At 44.5% G+C, this 20,000-nt stretch overlaps 1 protein-coding gene across 1 annotated transcript in view; it reads left to right on the top strand.

Moving 5' to 3' along the window:
* acsf3 (acyl-CoA synthetase family member 3) overlaps positions 1-20,000 on the top strand; it is a 49,516-nt gene that overhangs the window by 25,133 nt on the left and 4,383 nt on the right.

Genomic DNA, 20,000 nt, shown 5'->3' with positions numbered 1-20,000 from the left:
TTCATTTTTGGCATCAGTAAGACCGTCAGACATTCTAAACAATAGTTTTGAACAGTAATTTCCTCCATAACAACAGGAAACACCCCTCTCATTCAAACTCCTCCCTCCGTGTGTCTTGTGTCCTCCTGGCTGTACAGCGGGCGTGTCAGAAGCGCTTTTGCTGCTGCCTGCCTGTGTGCCTGCCTGCCTGCTTGCCTGCGTGCAGACGCTCCTTGTGCGAGTCAAGATGGGCCGGGGAATGCGTGGGCGATGGGCAGATGTTGATTCTGGCCTTTCTGAGGTGTTTCAAAGTGTGTTTCACCTATGATCTATTTTGCAAATCGCTCTCCGCTCTCTGTGTGCTGCTGCCGGTGCGCGGCCGCTCTCAGGCAAGACAAGTCTTGAATGGATTACTGTGAAATCGCCACGGCATTTCCTTGAACGGCTTGGTCCCGCGGCAGTTTTTTCTTTGATTTCGGTCGTCTGGGGGAGCACTGTCAACACTTAGTGGGTCGGTAAAATAGATTATACACATTATCTTGCTCCAATAGTGATCTCGAAGATGTAAAAGTTGTTGATTGATGTACCACCGTCAAAAAAAAAAAAATGTTTATGTAAGACGAGTTAGCTCGTCCTTGGCACTTAAGCGCTGGATTATGTAAGACGAGTTAGGTCGTCTCTGGCACTTAATGTGTTAAGATACTGTAAACATGCTAGATACTCTGTGACACAGAAAGGCAGACGAGCTAGCAGCAGGGATCTTGTCACCCTGATTTCAGATAAACTTGTCTGTCTAGTAGCTAGACAATATTACTGTACCATAATACCACAAGCTAAAGGCAGCATACACCAATGGAAGGATGGGTAGCATTTGTCATCCAGGCTATACAGTAACGTTAGGCTATTATAAAGTTATGAAACGCTGATTCAGACGTTACAATAATATGACATAATATGAGCCAGTTAGCCTAGCTAGAGAGAGTAATTTCAGACCACCAGATATCACCATATTTCATTTCAATAAATATAAAGCATTCGTTGATTGAAGCAGACTGCTGATCGCTTGTTTCTTCGTCGTCATGTCCTCATGGTCCAATCTTCGGTTCGTAGTTCGTGTTCACTCGACATCAACAATCTTTATATCACATCTGATCATTTTATCCAACCTGCCTCTGACCAGACAACTAATGGATCGTTCTGCGCGATCATATTTGCGACATTCAGATACATGATAATATACAACAAGGCTATCTTTGTTGACAATGTTTATTGACAAAAGCATTAAAACAAGCAAATATAACAATATTCTCCGGTCACTGGCAGATACTAGCTAGGCTACAACTTGTTCAAAGCAAATCTCTCATGTCAGCATTTGGCTTGTGTGTTATGGCAATTTCCTATGTTGAAACAACTGATCAGCAGTAACATGTAGTTTAGCGTTAATCTCAGGAGAACAGAATATTATAGCTTTGATCGTCACAAATCATAATCCTCTGTTGTGTGTCCCATCGGTACTGGACGGCGCCTACCCCTGGAAGAAACGAATTAGACACTGTTAATCACTGTATAACGTTAATGTCTGCTTACCCAACACTACGTGCGATTGGTAAATACTGTAAATGCAGAGGTGGATAAAGTATCCAGAGGAGTTTAACCCCCTTGTTCCCCCTCATTGATTGATAGTTGATCTAACGTTAGCTAGATATATAACGCTATAGCTGGTAGATCATATGAGTATGCTTTGAGTCTGCCTCATCTCAAAGAGGTAACCTAGGTAAACAGAACTGCGTTTGTTTTCTGTCTACGTCCGAATCTGTGCAGCATGCAATACTAGACACTGTTAATCACTGTATAACGTTAACGTTTGCTTACCCAACACTACGTGCAATTGGTAAATACTGTAAATGCAGAGGTGGATAAACTATCCAGAGGAGTTTAACCCCCTTGTTCCCTCTCATTGATTGATAGTTGATCTAACGTTAGCTAGATATATAACGCTATAGCTGGTAGATCATGAGTATGCTTTGAGTCTGCCTCATCTCAAAGAGGTAACCTAGGTAAACAGAACTGCGTTTGTTTTCTGTCTACGTCCGAATCTGTGCAGCATGCAATACTGTTTAACGTTGTATAACGTTAACTTATGCTACTCTAGTCTAACGTAGCTAGCGTTAATGTCATGCTATGTAATTAGCGTTACGTTAGAAAATAAGATTACCTCGATTTTGTGGAAGATGCAAGCGGCAGGCTGGTGACGCCGCGCGAGGTCTGGAGGAAATAATACTCTGGTTTTTCTTCGGGCTATTGTATTCAATGTGAGAGCAATGGAGCAAGGCTAGCAATAGCAACTAACGTTAGCAACATTTGTTAGCCAAGCTAACGGCTAGCAGGGAAAATAACATGAACAAGATGGATGCCGTGGCGGAGGAAACCCTCCCCCGAGTCCCGTCCACGCTCACGCCCTTTCCTGTTTTCCCGGCTCCAGGTTTGAACAGATTTCCCACAATGCAACAGGAAAATCCATTCATCCAATCAAACGAAATCAAACAATATCGGGAAGTGAGCTTCATTTTGCTGTGTCAAAAACATATAGCTAAGGTGGTCCATATTATGTACTGTCAATGCTTGAAAAGCATTGTGAAAAGCCATCCTGCCTCCACACAGTGTGGTGGAGGCAGGATGGAGGCGGAAGTTTGAGAGCAAAAAGACAGATAACGGAGGCAGACTGACAGGCAGAGACAAAGGCAGAGACAAAAGAGAAAAGGCTCAAGGAAAGGTGAGTGAAAGAAGCAGAGGAGGAAGTGTGAGTGTTCGATCGATAACTTCTCTGTCGGCCAGAGGTGTCTTTTCCAGCGCCGCGGAGTGCTGCCTAGCATGACTGGCAGCTCTATAGGGAAGCTGTCACTCTCTCTCCTGACGTCCCCTCTCTCTCTCCACTCATCTTCACAAACATCTCTCCTGACGTCCCCTCTCTCTCTTCACAAACATCTCTCCTGACGTCCCCTCTCTCTCTCCACTCATCTCCACAAACATCTCTCCTGACGTCCTCTCTCTCTCTCCACTCATCTCCACAAACATCTCTCCTGACGTCCCCTCTCTCTCTCCACTCATCTTCACAAACATCTCTCCTGACGTCCCCTCTCTCTCTTCACAAACATCTCTCCTGACGTCCCCTCTCTCTCTCTCCACTCATCTCCACAAACATCTCTCCTGACGTCCCCTCTCTCTCTCCACTCATCTCCACAAACATCTCTCCTGACGTCCTCTCTCTCTCTCCACTCATCTCCACAAACATCTCTCCTGACGTCCTCTCTCTCTCTCCACTCATCTCCACAAACATCTCTCCTGACGTCCCCTCTCTCTCTTCACAAACATCTCTCCTGACGTCCTCTCTCTCTCTCCACTCATCTTCACAAACATCTCTCCTGACGTCCCCTCTCTCTCTTCACAAACATCTCTCCTGACGTCCCCTCTCTCTCTCTCCACTCATCTTCACAAACATCTCTCCTGACGTCCCCTCTCTCCACTCATCTCCACAAACATCTCTCCTGACGTCCTCTCTCTCTCTCTCCACTCATCTTCACAAACATCTCTCCTGACGTCCTCTCTCTCTCTCCACTCATCTCTCCTGACGTCCTCTCTCTCTCTCTCTCCACTCATCTTCACAAACATCTCCGAACACATTGATCCCTCCTCGCCTTTTTGGTGTCTCTGCGAGTGTTGCGTGCCTCCTTGTTGTGCTCTCTCTACTGTAGTACAGTCTCTCTGCTTGTTGTGCTCTCTCTACTGTAGTACAGTCTCTCTCCTTGTTGTGCTCTCTCTACTGTAGTACAGTCTCTCTCCTTGTTGTGCTCTCTCTACTGTAGTACAGTCTCTCTGCTTGTTGTGCTCTCTCTACTGTAGTACAGTCTCTCTCTCTCCTTGTTGTGCTCTCTCTACTGTAGTACAGTCTCTCTGCTTGTTGTGCTCTCTCTACTGTAGTACAGTCTCTCTCCTTGTTGTGCTCTCTCTACTGTAGTACAGTCTCTCTCCTTGTTGTGCTCTCTCTACTGTAGTACAGTCTCTCTGCTTGTTGTGCTCTCTCTACTGTAGTACAGTCTCTCTCTCTCCTTGTTGTGCTCTCTCTACTGTAGTACAGTCTCTCTCCTTGTTGTGCTCTCTCTACTGTAGTACAGTCTCTCTGCTTGTTGTGCTCTCTCTACTGTAGTACAGTCTCTCTCCTCCTTGTTGTGCTATCTCTACTGTAGTACAGTCTCTCTGCTTGTTGTGCTCTCTCTACTGTAGTACAGTCTCTCTGCTTGTTGTGCTCTCTCTCTATCTCTCTGCCATCCAAAACTCAACTCTGCTGAAGTCAACAAGACTGCAAGGCTCTTTGTTGTTGGAGGTGATGCACACGTGGACGTGAGAGAGCAGCCACAGCCATATTGAGGAGGGGGGTTGGTGGTGCAGGAATAGGATTGGGTTCAGCTGGTGCCCACCACCCAGGACAGACCACTACTTGTCCCAGAATGGATTATTATGCACTGAAATAAAGCATAAATAAATGTATGAATATATAAATAAATAAGCAGTAGTGGGAAGGGGGCGTAGGCATTAGCAATTTTCCAAATGCTGTTGTGTGCGGTGGTGAATAATGGAGGCTTGGTTGTAGCAGGCCGGGTGGAGTAAACAGTGCCATTAGGCCAGCCTGATCCTCAGTCAACAAAGCTACACTGAACTGGGCCGGGCCAGGAGGAAGCTTCAGGTCTGCAGGCTAACTTCTCCCCAGACAGACAGTAGTGTGGCTTCTATCCTACAGAGACATCACTAGTCCTCAGACAGACAGTAGTGTGGCTTCTATCCTACAGAGACATCACTAGTCCTCAGACAGACAGTAGTGTGGCTTCTATCCTACAGAGACATCACTAGTCCTCAGACAGACAGTAGTGTGGCTTCTATCCTACAGAGACATCACTAGTCCTCAGACAGACAGTAGTGTGGCTTCTATCCTACAGAGACATCACTAGTCCTCAGACAGTAGTGTGGCTTCTATCCTACAGAGACATCGCTAGTCCTCAGACAGACAGTAGTGTGGCTTCTATCCTACAGAGACATCACTAATCCTCAGACAGTAGTGTGGCTTCTATCCTACAGAGACATCACTAGTCCTCAGACAGACAGCAGTGTGGCTTCTATCCTACAGAGACATCACTAGTCCTCAGACAGACAGTAGTGTGGCTTCTATCCTACAGAGACATTACTAGTCCTCAGACAGACAGTAGTGTGGCTTCTATCCTACAGAGACATCACTAGTCCTCAGACAGACAGCAGTGTGGCTTCTATCCTACAGAGACATCACTAGTCCTCAGACAGACAGTAGTGTGGCTTCTATCCTACAGAGACATCGCTAGTCCTCAGACAGACAGTAGTGTGGCTTCTATCCTACAGAGACATCACTAGTCCTCAGACAGACAGTAGTGTGGCTTCTATCCTACAGAGACATCACTAGTCCTCAGACAGACAGTAGTGTGGCTTCTATCCTACAGAGACATCACTAGTCCTCAGACAGACAGTAGTGTGGCTTCTATCCTACAGAGACATCACTAGTCCTCAGACAGACAGTAGTGTGGCTTCTATCCTACAGAGACATCACTAGTCCTCAGGCAGACAGTAGTGTGGCTTCTATCCTACAGACATCACTAGTCCTCAGACAGACAGTAGTGTGGCTTCTATCCTACAGACATCACTAGTCCTCAGACAGACAGTAGTGTGGCTTCTATCCTACAGACATCACTAGTCCTCAGACAGACAGTAGTGTGGCTTCTATCCTACAGACATCACTAGTCCTCAGACAGACAGTAGTGTGGCTTCTATCCTACAGACATCACTAGTCATTTGTGCATTTCTCATTTGCTCCTAGCTGTGCTCTCCTCTTCCTCTCCCACTGTCCTCCCTGACTCCCTCAATGACAGATTTCACCCGCAGTCACAATTTTGTGTCCTACAGTCACAATGTGTCCTACGACCTACAGTAACCCCAATGTCACACAGTCTCCAGTCCACACCAGCCAGCCCTCCCAGCACTTTGCTCACACCAGACATCCTATCTATCCCTCCCTTCATATAACCTTTACAGGCGAGGTGTGGACTGGACATGCAGCAGTCCTGCCTTAATCAATATAGAGGCAAAGTGACCGCCTACTTCCTGCTTCAGCACTGTACTAGAGATTTGTATCCGCCATTTATTTTCCCATAGACCTTTCGTAAAATGCTTGTAAAAATAGTGTTACTTCGTCCAACCAAACGGTTCAGCTATATTTAGAATCGGGACAGACTATAGAAGATTTCCCTCAGACCAAAACTTAAAAAAAACATCGTAATTTTTTTTTCTTTAAATCCGCAATTTCTTTACGTTTTGGTCAAGGTGCGTTCACACCGACCTATTAGTTTTTCGCTGGCATCGAGTTTACATACAAAGTCAATGCAAACGAGCGATTGAGCGTATATTCGCCCGGGAGAAAAATCGCTGGGGGTCCGAGCGATGGGGTGAAAATTTGCCCGTCGCTCGAGATGAAATATCCCAACTCGAGCGAAATTTCGCTGGCATCAGTCGCTCGCTGTTCAACGCTGATTGGCTGCCGTGTGAGAGTGAGTCAAGGATCACACTGGCTTGGAACAAACCGCTGGTTTATTGTGTGGCAACAAACCGCATTGACAGCTGATTGACAGGCTGACAGCTGACATGAAGTGAAGTCTGTACTACCGGTATAGAGCTTGCGTTAGGAGCACGCTGATAGGCTTAGCCTGTGAACAACTACGGTGGCTCGTAGTGGACAAACATCATGACATTGCGTAACGTTATAGCCCCCAGATGTCTGTCAATTCTTGTGCCTGTTGATGAGCGATTTAAACACAGCGACAGATGGATTCCAGAGGGTTGAATCGAGCGACGGAGAGAAAAATAAATATCTCGGTGTGAACACAGCTTCAGACTGAAATGACTTACTGACAGACAGACAGACAGACAGACAGACAGATGGATAGATACTAAATTATTGTGACTGTCTGGGGTTAATTCAATTGTTGCAGCAGCCACACACACTTGAGAGCAGACTTTTTTCATCCCAGTGCTTTTAGCTCGTAGCATCTCCTGAAATAGCCTCAGTCAGCGGGGAAATCTCCACACTCTAATGTTCTATTCTCACCTCATTCGCACAGCTTCATCAGCTGAAAAATCACTGCTGATTGTCAGACCCCAAGGTAGCACTCAGTGTATAATATATTACCATCTCATGCCTTTGAATAGGACAGCAGTGTAGCAGCGGAAATACCTGTGAGACTGTACAAATTGTGTTTATATACATGAGGTGGAAACTTTGAGACGGAATGAGAAACAATTTAAAAAGAAAACTACCATATTTACCATGAAACAGAATGTAGATGTGGCACTACTATGAATTTAGTAATTTCAGTGACTATTTCTGAACTCTCTCCAAAGCAGAGAACCTAACCCACAGAATAGAATAGAATAGAATAGAATAGAATAGAATGTGAGTTTTTCTATTATGTGATTTCGTCAAGAGACAGAGAGCGGGAGCTGCTGCAATGACAGTTGGAGAATGACTATTTTTACTTTTTGCACCTAAGTGAGCTTCATTTTCTAGCGCTTCCAGGTAAATACTAGGAAAATGTGCCTTTTATCTTAATCGCTCAGAGTCGAGTCCCCAAAGTCAGTCCCCCATTCCTGATGGATCACCTCTCCTCTCCCCTCTCGTTTCTATAGTAAACTTGTTCATGTGTTCAAATCGAGCGTGAACTGTTGGCCTAAGCTAATCCTATAAGAATATCACAGGAATATTATCATTATTGAACTCCAGTGTTGGGCAAGTTACTTTCAAAATGTAATATACTACATGTTACTAGTTACTTTCGTTTGAAAGTAATAAGTTACTTTACAATATTACTGTCTGTGTAGAGTAACTCGTTACTTATTACACTACTTTTGCATTACTTTCACCAACAACTGAATGACATCGTTGCTCCGGAACCATCCCGAAAAATAATGTCAACCGCCTTGAAGTCAGTGTAAACAATCCAAAATTCTAAATGTTATTCTTTTCCTTTGTTATTGTCATCTATAGTGGTTATTTGCATAAAAACAGACAGTTTGATTAGGAACAATCATTTAAATATGTGCTTTGATTTAAAACAAATAAACTAAATTTGTAACTTGAGTTACTCGACAAAGTAACTGGTATAATATTACTGAAATCCTATAAGTAATAAGTTATATTACTGAGTTACTGCTAAAAGTAATATATTACATGTAATATGTTACTTTTGTAATGAGTTACCCCCAACACTGTTGAACTCTACTTGATGGTGGTTTTTCCCTTTTCCAAGTGAGCCGACTAAACATGTTTCAGAAAAACCTGCGTCCGCCGAGGAGGAGCGCAGTCGTATCGGTTCATCATCCCAGATTTGAAATCAGTCGACAATCGGCGGTTGTTGTTGTTGTTGTTGTGTGCGTCGGTAGAATCTCGATCAGATTTGTGTGACACGCTGGAGGACAGCAGCATGTAAACGGCAGTCAAGTAGTCGGCTTTGACGAACAACGGCGGATCTGAGACAGACATCAATCCCCAAGTTCAGCTTGTTATCTGCTGGCAGAGAGGCAGCCCAGCAAGGAATATAATCAGTAACATTAACATAAAGCAATTCAAGCTACTTTAATTGCATTATATTAAACAAATTAGATCACTCATCCAAGTGCAAAGTGCTTTCTTGTACGATATTAATTACTAAAAAAGGAGCTGTGACAAAAGTTAAGGATGATAAATAATGTGAGAGCTGAGATTTCAGTGCTCGGCTGTCTGTTATTTATCCTCATTAACTCTTCCATCTAGGCGTCAGGGCTTTAATGTGGAACATTAATATTCATATATGCTAAGTGTTTACAGTCGAGTCTGAAGAGAGGCATGACTCCCATTCAGACCTTCTTCATCTCTGTGCAGATAAGGCCCCTCCACTCCTCAGTCACAAGTAGGCTGTTAGCGTGATCGATCGTGGTGCTTGGCTCCACGCTGCAGTGACGGAGTGGGAGCTCTGCTCAGAGATTGTGTGACTGCAGTTGTCCCACAGTGCGTTCTTCTCACCAAGCAAAAGCAGTTCATTCATCAGAATCACTTATCTTATATTGGTGCAATTCTGATAGATATTAGATAGATAGATCGAGAGATAGATAGATAGATAGGAGGGAGATTCTGGCTTTACAGAGCAGCAGTTGACATCAATGACAAAGAAGAACACAACATAACTTATAACAAAAACACACTGAGGTACTGTGTAGGTGAAAACTTAGAAAACAATATATACATAGAAACCGCTACTACAGTGCTCTTACATTGCAACATGCATTTTTCTAACTAACTGGACTGTAGAGCATACTATATTATATTTTATTATGTTATATTATTGTTATATTATATACATTTGGCAATGTGTTACTATAAATCTACACGGCAAGTACAAAATGTGCAATGCGGACAGAAAAGTGTGCAGTGTCTATTTGCAATGTGAATTGTGTCTTGATAGGAGGGGAGGGGAGAGGGAGGGAGAGGAGGAGAGAAGGAGGGAGAGGAGGAGAGAGGGAGGGAGAGGAGGAGAGAGGGAGGGAGAAGAGGAGAGAGGGAGGGAGAAGAGGAGAGAGGGAGGGAGAGGAGGAGGAGGAGGTGAGAGGGAGGGATGGAGAGAAGAGGATTGCACTTGCCACAACAGACTGGTAAAAGATCTGCACCATCTTGCTGCACACATTGAAGGATCTGAGCTTCCTCAAAAAGTCGAGTCTGCTCTGTCCCTTCTTGTGTACAGCCTCGGTGTTGCCTTTCCAGTCCAGTCTTTTGTCCAGGTGAAGGCCCAGGTATTTATAGCTGTCCACCCTCTCCACCTCCACCTGACCCGCGATGGAAATCTGGTTTGAATCAGTTCTGGTTCTCCCAAAGTCCACAGCCATCTCCCTCATCTTGGACACATTTAGGGGGAGGCGGTTGTTCCCACACCATTTAATTACACAATTAATCAACAAATATTTTGATAAGCGATTAATCGTTTTGAGGATTTTTTTATGGGGAAAAACGAAAATAAATGATCTGATTATATTTTCTGGTTTCTTGACTCCTCTATGACAGTAAACTCTTTGGGTTGTGGACAAAACAAGACATTTGAGGACGTCATCTTGGGCTTTGGTAAAACACGGATCGACATTTTTCAGTCACCATTTTCTGACATTTTATAGACCAAACAACTAATTGATTAATCGAGAAAATAATAACAGATTAATTGATTAAAACAATTTTTGGTTGCAGCCCTAATCCCAATTATGCACAGTCTGATTAATTTCACTTACGTTTGTGACTCAACAGTTAATTTTAATCGGTTATTTTATGGATTCTGCATTTTTTTTTTTAGTATGCAGATTTCTGGTTTCATGGTGTTGGAGCAGGGAGTGGCAGACATATTGCAGGGTTACAGTTGCCTAAGGAAAGGCGTGCACCAATCAGACTGCAGGTATCATAATGTGAACGTGGCCTTGATTTGCATATTCATCAGTTAAAGTGCGCATCTTGAAGGAGGCTCCCCAGGCGTAACTCCAGGGTCGGCGGCGTGAAAACAAACTGAAGTCAAGGTCTGAATCAGACCCTTTATGAACTATATATACGAATCACGTTCATCTACATAATATTCATACAATATTTATTCCAGTCTATTGCAATGACAGCAGAAATCTGTTGTGGGGCTCTGAGAAGGGACTCTGACAGACTAACAAATGACTTGTGTGACCTCCGTGACAAATGTCTTGATTCTTTCCTGGTTGTCTTTCTCCTTGGCACCAACACCTCCAGCAGCCATGCCAGCGGCACACAGACTGCAGTGTGTCGGTGGCCTTTGTCATATGTCACACTCTGCCCTTTCCTTCCCCCATGTCCCTCCCCCACACCTCCTGCCCTCCCCCACACCTCCTGCCCTCCCCTGTGGACATGGACTTTTTCCTCAGCACAGGAAGTGTGTGTGTGGGGGGCAGTGTTGGGCAAGTTACTTTCAAAATGTAATATACTACATATTACTAGTTATTTTCATTTGAAAGTAATACGTTACTTTACAATATTACTGTCTGTGTCGAGTAACTCGTTACTTATTACACTACTTTTGCATTACTTTCACCAAAACAGCAGCAGCAGCAGAATGACATCGCTGCCATCCCGTAACCATCCCGGAAAAAAAATTCAACCGCCTTGAAGTCGGTGTAAACAATCCAAAATTCGAAATGTTATTCTTTTCCTTTGTTATTGTCATCTATAGTGGTTATTTGCATATGAACACACAATTTGATTAGGAAATGATTGTATCTTTTTTAAATATGTGCTTTGATTTAATAAAATGTAACTCAATTTGTAACTTGAGTTACTTGACAAAGTAACTGATGTAATATTACTGAAATCCTATGAGTAATAAGTTATATTACTGAGTTACTGCTAAAAGTAATATATTACATGTAATATGTTACTTTTGTAATGAGTTACCCCCAACACTGGTGGGGGGGGGAGTGTGTGCGTGGGTTGATGCCTCTACAGAAGGGCTGGACAATATACATAATTGTATTGATATGAGCCTAGATATCGTCTTAGATTTTGGATATCATAATATGGTAGGGATGTCACAAACAATATATCGTCCCACAATATATCGCCATATCAAAACGTGACAATATGTATCGTTGAGATGAAATCTCATATCGTGAGAAAAAGAAGCTGAACATGGTGGCACTGATCTGCATCTGATTGCATGCTCGCTCTCCTTTTCATTGCTTTGTTTGAACAGACGAGGGACGTTACAGACACGGAGGTTGAAAATGGTGAAATTACTCAAATTAGCATGGAGGATGCCGCCTCAACTTACAAATCGATTGCAAAAAAAGGATTGTTAAAATATCGTATCGTTATCGTGAACCCAATATCGTGTATCGTATCGTGAACTGAGTGTATCGTGACACCCCTATAAAATGGTGATATGGCATAAGTGTTGTCTTTTCCTGGTTTTAAAGGCTGCATGACAGTAAAGTGATGATATTTTCTGAACTTACCAGACTGTTCTGGCTCTTCTATTATTTGCCTTTACGCACTTAGTCATTATATCCACATTACTGAGGATTATTGATCAAAAATCTCATTGTGTCAATATTTTAATCTTTTTTGAAATCTCTAATAGTCATCCCTACAATATTGTTGGCTACAGGTGAGGATATTTCCTAACCTGTTGTGCCAATCTCTCCTGAAAGCCATCCATGACTCTTTTTACGACGGTCGACCGTTAAAGCGAAGCGAAGTTAGCCAGCTGTTTCCATCTCAATGGCTCTGATAGAACGCTTGACCCAACCAACCAATTAAAATGTCAGATAAAGTCAATGATGGCATGATGGCATCTACTTTGCAACCGTACGGACGACACGTTCTTCTGACTTTTTATATCATTTTGACCGTCATTTTTGTTTTAAGACACTGTCGACAGACACTTGTCTTACAACCATAAAACAGCCTTAAAGGAACACTCCGCCCATTTTCAACCAGCTTTGTATCATTAGAACATCAGTAGTATATCAGAAAACTGTAAACTGTTTTGAAGTCTGTCATTTAATTTGGCAGTTATTGAGTGTTAAAGTGTGGACCAGTGACATCACTGGTCCACACTCAAATTAACTCAAATTAATAACTCATTAACTCAAATCAACTCTCAATAACTGTGAAACTAGATGACGGTTTTGAAGTCATTCATCTAGTTTGACAGTTATTGAGAGTTGATTTGAGTTAATGAGTTATTAATTTGATTTAGTGTGGACCAGTGATGTCACTGGTCCACACTTTAACACTCAATAACTGTCAAATTATATGACAGACTTCAAAACAGTTTACAGTTTTCTGATATACTACTGATGTTCCAATGATACAAAGCTGGTTGAAAATGGGCAGAGTGTTCCTTTAAGCGTTACCTGACTGAAGGCCTTCCTGGTTGACCTGAATTTAGTTTGGGTTGCCCTCTGCTACGCCTTGGGATGAATAAGAGCAGAGAAATGTAGGAGTGTGATTTGTAAAACAAAGTGAAAATAGCCCATAGCTACTTTGAATCTCATGCATGTCATCTCTCTTTAAATTTTTCTAGTAGGGTGCGTGCCAGCGGTGTCGGGCACCGGGGCTTGATCCCGCCGGCCTGAGACTTGGTGGAGTGGATGCTCAGGCAGAGAGGCAAACAGTTAGTCTGATCATGGGCAAAGAGCCAACAGCTTGCTGCAGCCATTAGGTCAATATCTGCAATCCAACCCTGTTTAGCTCCAACTTAAGGAGATGCTAAAGCGTTTTTCCACTTCTTTCTGCTGAAAATCAATGTCTATGGGAATGTAGTCGTGTTGTTGATGAATGCAGGTCAGAACCCTGACATTGAGTTTAAATCGGAGGAATTCTTCAAAAGAGTCATTTAACCCCATCTAAATGTTTTTGGTGAAGTCTGACACCCAATGGTGAAAAGCAGTGCTCTGAACTGTCGCGACTCTTCTATATACTGGCTCTGGTTGGAGCCAAGTAATAAATAGACTTTTATAGGGTCGGATTCCATTCACAAACATTTTACAAAGCGGACAAAGTTGACATGGTTTTCAATGTTTTCTACTTTTGTGATTTTGGGTCCAAAGCAGTGTGGAGAATAGGATAACTTCTAAAAAGCAAGTTATATATTACCTCTCAGGCAGAGTAATAAATGGTACGGCTTTATTATTCTGTATGCAGGGTGACTTGCTGGTTTATATCTTTTGTTTTTATAGTTTTTACTTTCGAGTTGCCTTCGTGAAAACCTCTGGCCAACAATACACGCAATAATTTCCTAATCAAATTGTGTTTTTATGCAAATAACCACTATACATGACAATAACAAAGGAAAAGGATACCATATAGAATTTTGGACGGTTTACACTGACTTTAAAGTCGAGCTGAACCCAAGAATGACTTCTCTTTTCTTTTAGTTCAAATACCTGGGTATGCAGTGCACCTATTTAATAATGTATGCAAAACAAATCACAACAATCTAATTTCTTTAGTTTTTCACACTTTTTCACATCAAAAGTTTGTTTTTCAAGATTTCATTGATAACAGCAATTTACAGTTTGCTGACGTCACCCAGTACTATCAAATTTCTACCCCATTTTAACCAATCATTTCACGACATGCAACTGTCAATCAAATCTTCATTTCAGGATCATTTTCTCTTCCAAATGAAGGGGAAAATGGCGCCTAGTGCCTGTCATCTGGCAGAGTTTCTAGCCCATAAACTAACTACTAACTTGAGCAATTATGCAAACTAAATCAAACGGTAATGTCTAAGAATGCAAAGAAATGTAACTGGCTCGTTAAAACACGCATTCCAGGAATATTATTTACATTTATAATGATAATGGCGCCCGCCTTCGAGCCTGACAGCCTCCCTGGCTGTCAGGGGTCGTCTCTCGGAGATTCCAGGTGGGCGGGCAGCACCTATGCATCGGATTGTCCGCTCGCTCCGCACGAAGTAGCTGGATCCCTGGTACTCTGCGGATCCCACTCGCGTATCATGACAACAGGCTGAATCCCACTCGATTTGGGGGTGGAACACGCCAGGATTGGCCAATGCCAAAGCCAGTCCTCAGAATTGTCAAATCAAATCATCGACACGTATATGGTCCGCCTCTCAATTCGTTTTCAGTGTCCGACGCTCGCGCTGGTGCATTCTGTTCCGGTTCACTTCGACTTTAAGACTGTTTAAAATTATTTTTCAGGATGGTTCCGGGGCGGCAATGCCATTCTGCTACTGCTGTTATTTTGGTGAAAGTAATGCAAAAGTAGTGTAATAAGTAATGCGTTACTCTACACAGACAGTAATATTGTAAAGTAACTTATTACTTTACAATGAAAGTAACTAGTAATATGTAGTATATTACATTTTGAAAGTAACTTGCCCAACACTGTCTGTCACTGCGGAACATGCATATCGCCTCCTAATCTGATGTTTGTTTTTCTGTCTCCTGCACATTTTGACATGGAAGCTGTCGAGCGCAGTGACGTCACAACTGACGTCACAACTGACGTCTTTCATTGAAATCAAATGAGAGCAGGAATGGAGGTCAGTCACCAGCAGCAGCATCATTGTGTTTAAAATATTACGCTGCTCCAGTAGAAATATGAGCCTAATTTTGCATCACTCTGAAAAATTGCATTACTTGTCATTTGAATAACTGTTGACACTACACTTCTGTGCACAATAGTGATTTTTTTTTAACACGCCAAACAACTAAATGATAATAAATAGCAGTTGGAATAATTTGGGGGGGTGATTTTCTGAATTTCAATTATGCTTCTTTAGCAGGGTGAAGTTTTCTGCAAAGCCAGCTGTCTTTTTCTTCCTGTCTTCTGAAAGACGTTGTGGAAGTTTCTCTGCCCTCCGTCGTCAGTTGAAAGTCTGTTGTACTGATCTGTTTTTATTTCTGTGTGGCTCCACTTTGTTTCATGCGTCAGAACCAGATGAAAGCCCAGTGCAATTAGGCTTCTTATCGTTTTAATTAAGAAAGCCATTCGGCCATATCTGCCTCCGACGCCATAACACATAATGGCAGAGAGCCTCTGATGCCTGAAGTAGTGTGTGCGTGTTGTGTGTGCGCGCGCGCCCACACCACCGCGCGTGTGTGTGTACAAGTGTGTCTGTGTGTCCTAGTAACACAATTCCCAACAATCTCCCCCCCCCCACCCGCCCTCCTCTCCTCTCTTTTATCAGTCTCTGTTCTCCTCCAATCACTATTCCCACTCGTGCCTCACTCCAAACATGCTGTTCTCTCCCCTCGTTATTCCCCGTCTCCTCAAAGAGACAAGGTCAAAGAGTCCGCTGCTGCAAAGTACTTCAAACTCAATAAAGAATGTTGTCTGAATGTTTCCTTTTGTCAAAGAGCGCCTCATTAATGCGGTCTAGCCTCCATTACTTAAACATTTGCAGGAAAAGGGGGCGGGGATGAATTGCATAGTATTTTTCTTCTATTTCAGTAGCACGTGCATACGCACACACACACAAACAGGCTACACATGCACGTGCGTGCGCACACACACACTCAGCATGTGCATACACAGTCACACACACACACACACAGACTACACATGCACACAAACACAGGACACGCTAGGAGCTTATCTATGCACACAAAAAACCATGCTCTCTTCCCCACACAGCCATTTACATAAGAACAGAGCTAGATGGCCGTGACCAAATTATTCCTGCATTTTTCTCCCCCCTCCCCTCTCCTTCCCCTCCCCTGCCCTCCCCTCGCCCAAAAGCCGAGGCGGAAACTGTAACCACCCTGTTACTGGTGTTAACACCCAACCAGCTCCTCTACTCCCCCACACCCACCCCCACCCCTCTGCTCTCCCTCTCTCCCCTCCTCTCCTCCCCCGTTACCCCCAGCCTATCAGTGCGGAGCAGTGGTCTGTGAAGAAATTCCCAATATCTAAATTTACACACTGTATCAATCTTGTTTAATAGACTGGAAAGCTTATAGCCGCCGCGGCGAGCCGGCAGAGAGGGCAGCGGTGATAAATTGTCGGCGCGCAGGCGACAGCCGCCCGTGATGTATAATGAAATATTTATGATTTATCCCGGCTAATAAACTGAAATGAAGTGCGTGATGTATGGGAACAGATGGGGCCTCTCTATCGATGCTGCTGCTGCTGCTGAGGAGGGGAAGAGGCGAGGGTAAGAGGAGCTGGAGACAGGAAGAAGATAGGTGGAGAGAGGAGATGCCATGAGAGAGAGAGAGAAGATAGGTGGAGAGAGGAGATGCCATGAGAGAGAGGAAGATAGGTGGAGAGAGGAGATGCCCTGAGAGAGAGGAAGATAGGTGGAGAGAGGAGATGCCCTGAGAGAGAGGAAGATAGGTGGAGAGAGGAGATGCCATGAGAGAGAGGAAGATAGGTGGAGAGAGGAGATGCCCTGAGAGAGAGGAAGATAGGTGGAGAGAGGAGATGCCCTGAGAGGGAGGAAGATAGGTGGAGAGAGGAGATGCCCTGAGAGAGAGAGAAGATGGGGGGAGAGAGGAGATGCCATGAGAGAGAGGAAGATAGGTGGAGAGAGGAGATGCCATGAGAGAGAGGAAGATAGGTGGAGAGAGGAGATGCCATGAGAGGGAGGAAGATAGGTGGAGAGAGGAGATGCCATGAGAGAGAGGAAGATAGGTGGAGAGAGGAGATGCCATGAGAGAGAGGAAGATAGGTGGAGAGAGGAGATGCCCTGAGAGGGAGGAAGATAGGTGGAGAGAGGAGATGCCATGAGAGGGAGGAAGATAGGTGGAGAGAGGAGATGATATGAGAGGGTGGAGAGAGGAGATGCTGTGAGAGAGAGGAAGATAGGTGGAGAGAGGAGATGCCATGAGAGGGAGGAAGATAGGTGGAGAGAGGAGATGCCATGAGAGAGAGGAAGATAGGTGGAGAGAGGAGAGGCCATGGGAGAGAGGAAGATAGGTGGAGAGAGGAGAGGCCATGGGAGAGAGGAAGATAGGTGGAGAGAGGAGATGCCCTGAGAGGGAGGAAGATAGGTGGAGAGAGATGCTATAAGAGAGAGGAAGATAGGTGGAGAGAGGAGATGCCATGAGAGAGAGGAAGATAGGTGGAGAGAGATGCTATAAGAGAGAGGAAGATAGGTGGAGAGAGGAGATGCCATGAGAGAGAGGAAGATAGGTGGAGAGAGGAGATGCCATGAGAGAGAGGAAGATAGGTGGAGAGAGGAGATGCCCTGAGAGGGAGGAAGATAGGTGGAGAGAGGAGATGCTGTGAGAGGGAGGAAGATAGGTGGAGAGAGGAGATTCCATGAGAGGGTGGAGAGAGGAGATGCTGTGAGAGGGAGGAAGATAGGTGGAGAGAGGAGATGCCATGAGAGGGAGGAAGATAGGTGGAGAGAGGAGATGCCCTGAGAGAGAGGAAGATAGGTGGAGAGAGGAGATGCCATGAGAGAGAGGAAGATAGGTGGAGAGAGGAGATGATATGAGAGAGAGGAAGATACTAGGTGGAGAGAGGAGGTGCCATGAGAGAGAGGAAGATAGGTGGAGAGAGGAGATGATATGAGAGAGAGGAAGATAGGTGGAGAGAGGAGATGCCATGAGAGAGGAAGATAGGTGGAGAGAGGAGATGCCCTGAGAGAGAGGAAGATAGGTGGAGAGAGGAGATGATATGAGAGAGAGGAAGATAGGTGGAGAGAGGAGATGATATGAGAGGGTGGAGAGAGGAGATGCTATGAGAGAGAGGAAGATAGGTGGAGAGAGGAGATGCTATGAGAGAGAGGAAGATAGGTGGAGAGAGGAGATGCCATGAGAGAGAGGAAGATAGGTGGAGAGAGGAGATGCCATGAGAGAGAGGAAGATAGGTGGAGAGAGGAGATGCCATGAGAGGGAGGAAGATAGGTGGAGAGAGGAGATGCCCTGAGATGCCATGGTTCACAATGTCTCCTCATAGTCCAACGTTATCAGTCCCTCCAGGAAATTGAGATTTTGCGATCGCAACAATTAATGCAAATTCTACTAATATCTGCGATATTTCCGGGGGCTTAAAATGTTTCAATATTCCTCCGATCTCTCCGCAAAAACTGCAAAACAGGTTCCTCAACTTGAAATTTTTGCCAGTTTCTGCAATTTTTACAGCAAAAAAAAAACACATAAAACTTTGCAAATTGCTTTGCAAGTTTTGAGAAAAGCTGCTGCAAAATCAAGCATTTTTGATCGCAAACAATCACAAAAAACTTGCGAAATCCTGGATTTAATCCTGTTGCCGGGTGATCATGATCTAACAAACATTTGTCCATGAGCTCTAATGGAGCTCCCGCAGCTCCTCCTCTTCCTGTATACAGCTATGCCTGCCTTGAAATGGCGTTCCGGCTCGCGTGGTAACCTGCACCTGAGAAGACCTGGCCATGTCCACTCTACCGGCCTAGCTTTGTGTGAAAGAAGTGGGTAAGCACATTGTGACTTAGGAGACTGAAGAAGATGACATGGTAGCTATGACTGACAGTTAAACTAACCAATGACTGCTCATGACTGATGTCAACGGATCCAACCACAACTCCTTCCTTCCTTTGCTTCGTGGACGCGTCCCTCGTGCCAACTGACCACTTGTCCACCTATCTTCAACCCCCTGCCTTCAATTCAGCAACTGCTTAAAGGAGAATTTCTGTATTTTAATTTTATGTATAACTAACTGATCAGAGCAGAAATGTGTGAGATTGGTGCAGACAGTATTGACAAAGATTGCCCCGATTCCCAGCGTTTCCAAAGTCTACATTTCAACCGCAAGTCACATTAACATTTTCCAATGAGATGCAATGTTTTAACATTTTATTGTGGCGACTGTGTTGGGTATGTCAGGTGACCCCGGGAAGATCAGCTGATTGCATGGCATCAGCTAATGGGGATCCTTTAAATAAACACACTCTCTCACACACACACACACACACACACACACACACACACACACACACACACACACACACGCGCTGACCCCCCCCTCCTCCTCCGTGGTCCCAGCTGTGGACGCACAGCCTATAATAACCCCAGAGGACACCTCCCTCTCCTGGTACCTTCTTCCCCCCCCGCTCCTCCCCTCCTTCCCTCAGTCGTCCATTTTTCTCTCTCTGTCTCTCTCTCCACTCATCCATACTGACCCATTTCCTCTCCTCATCATCCTCAGGCCCAGCTGAGCCCCTCGCACCACCTACTGTACGCAGCCTCCCCCACACCTGGCTGTCTCCCCTGGACCCGCCTGCTTCTGTCTGTGTGTGTGTGTGTGTGGAGGGGGGGGGGGTCTCCTACACCCATCCATCCACTGCACTCCCATTGACCTCTCTCTATCACACGCACGCACTCTCTCACACACATACACACGCGCGCACACACACACACACACACACACACACACACACACACACACACACACACACACACAC

This window comes from Poromitra crassiceps (assembly GCF_964638095.1).
Source record: "Poromitra crassiceps genome assembly, chromosome: 28".
Taxonomy (NCBI): Eukaryota; Metazoa; Chordata; class Actinopteri; order Beryciformes; family Melamphaidae; genus Poromitra; species Poromitra crassiceps.
This window is presented reverse-complemented; position numbering and strand designations above follow the sequence as displayed.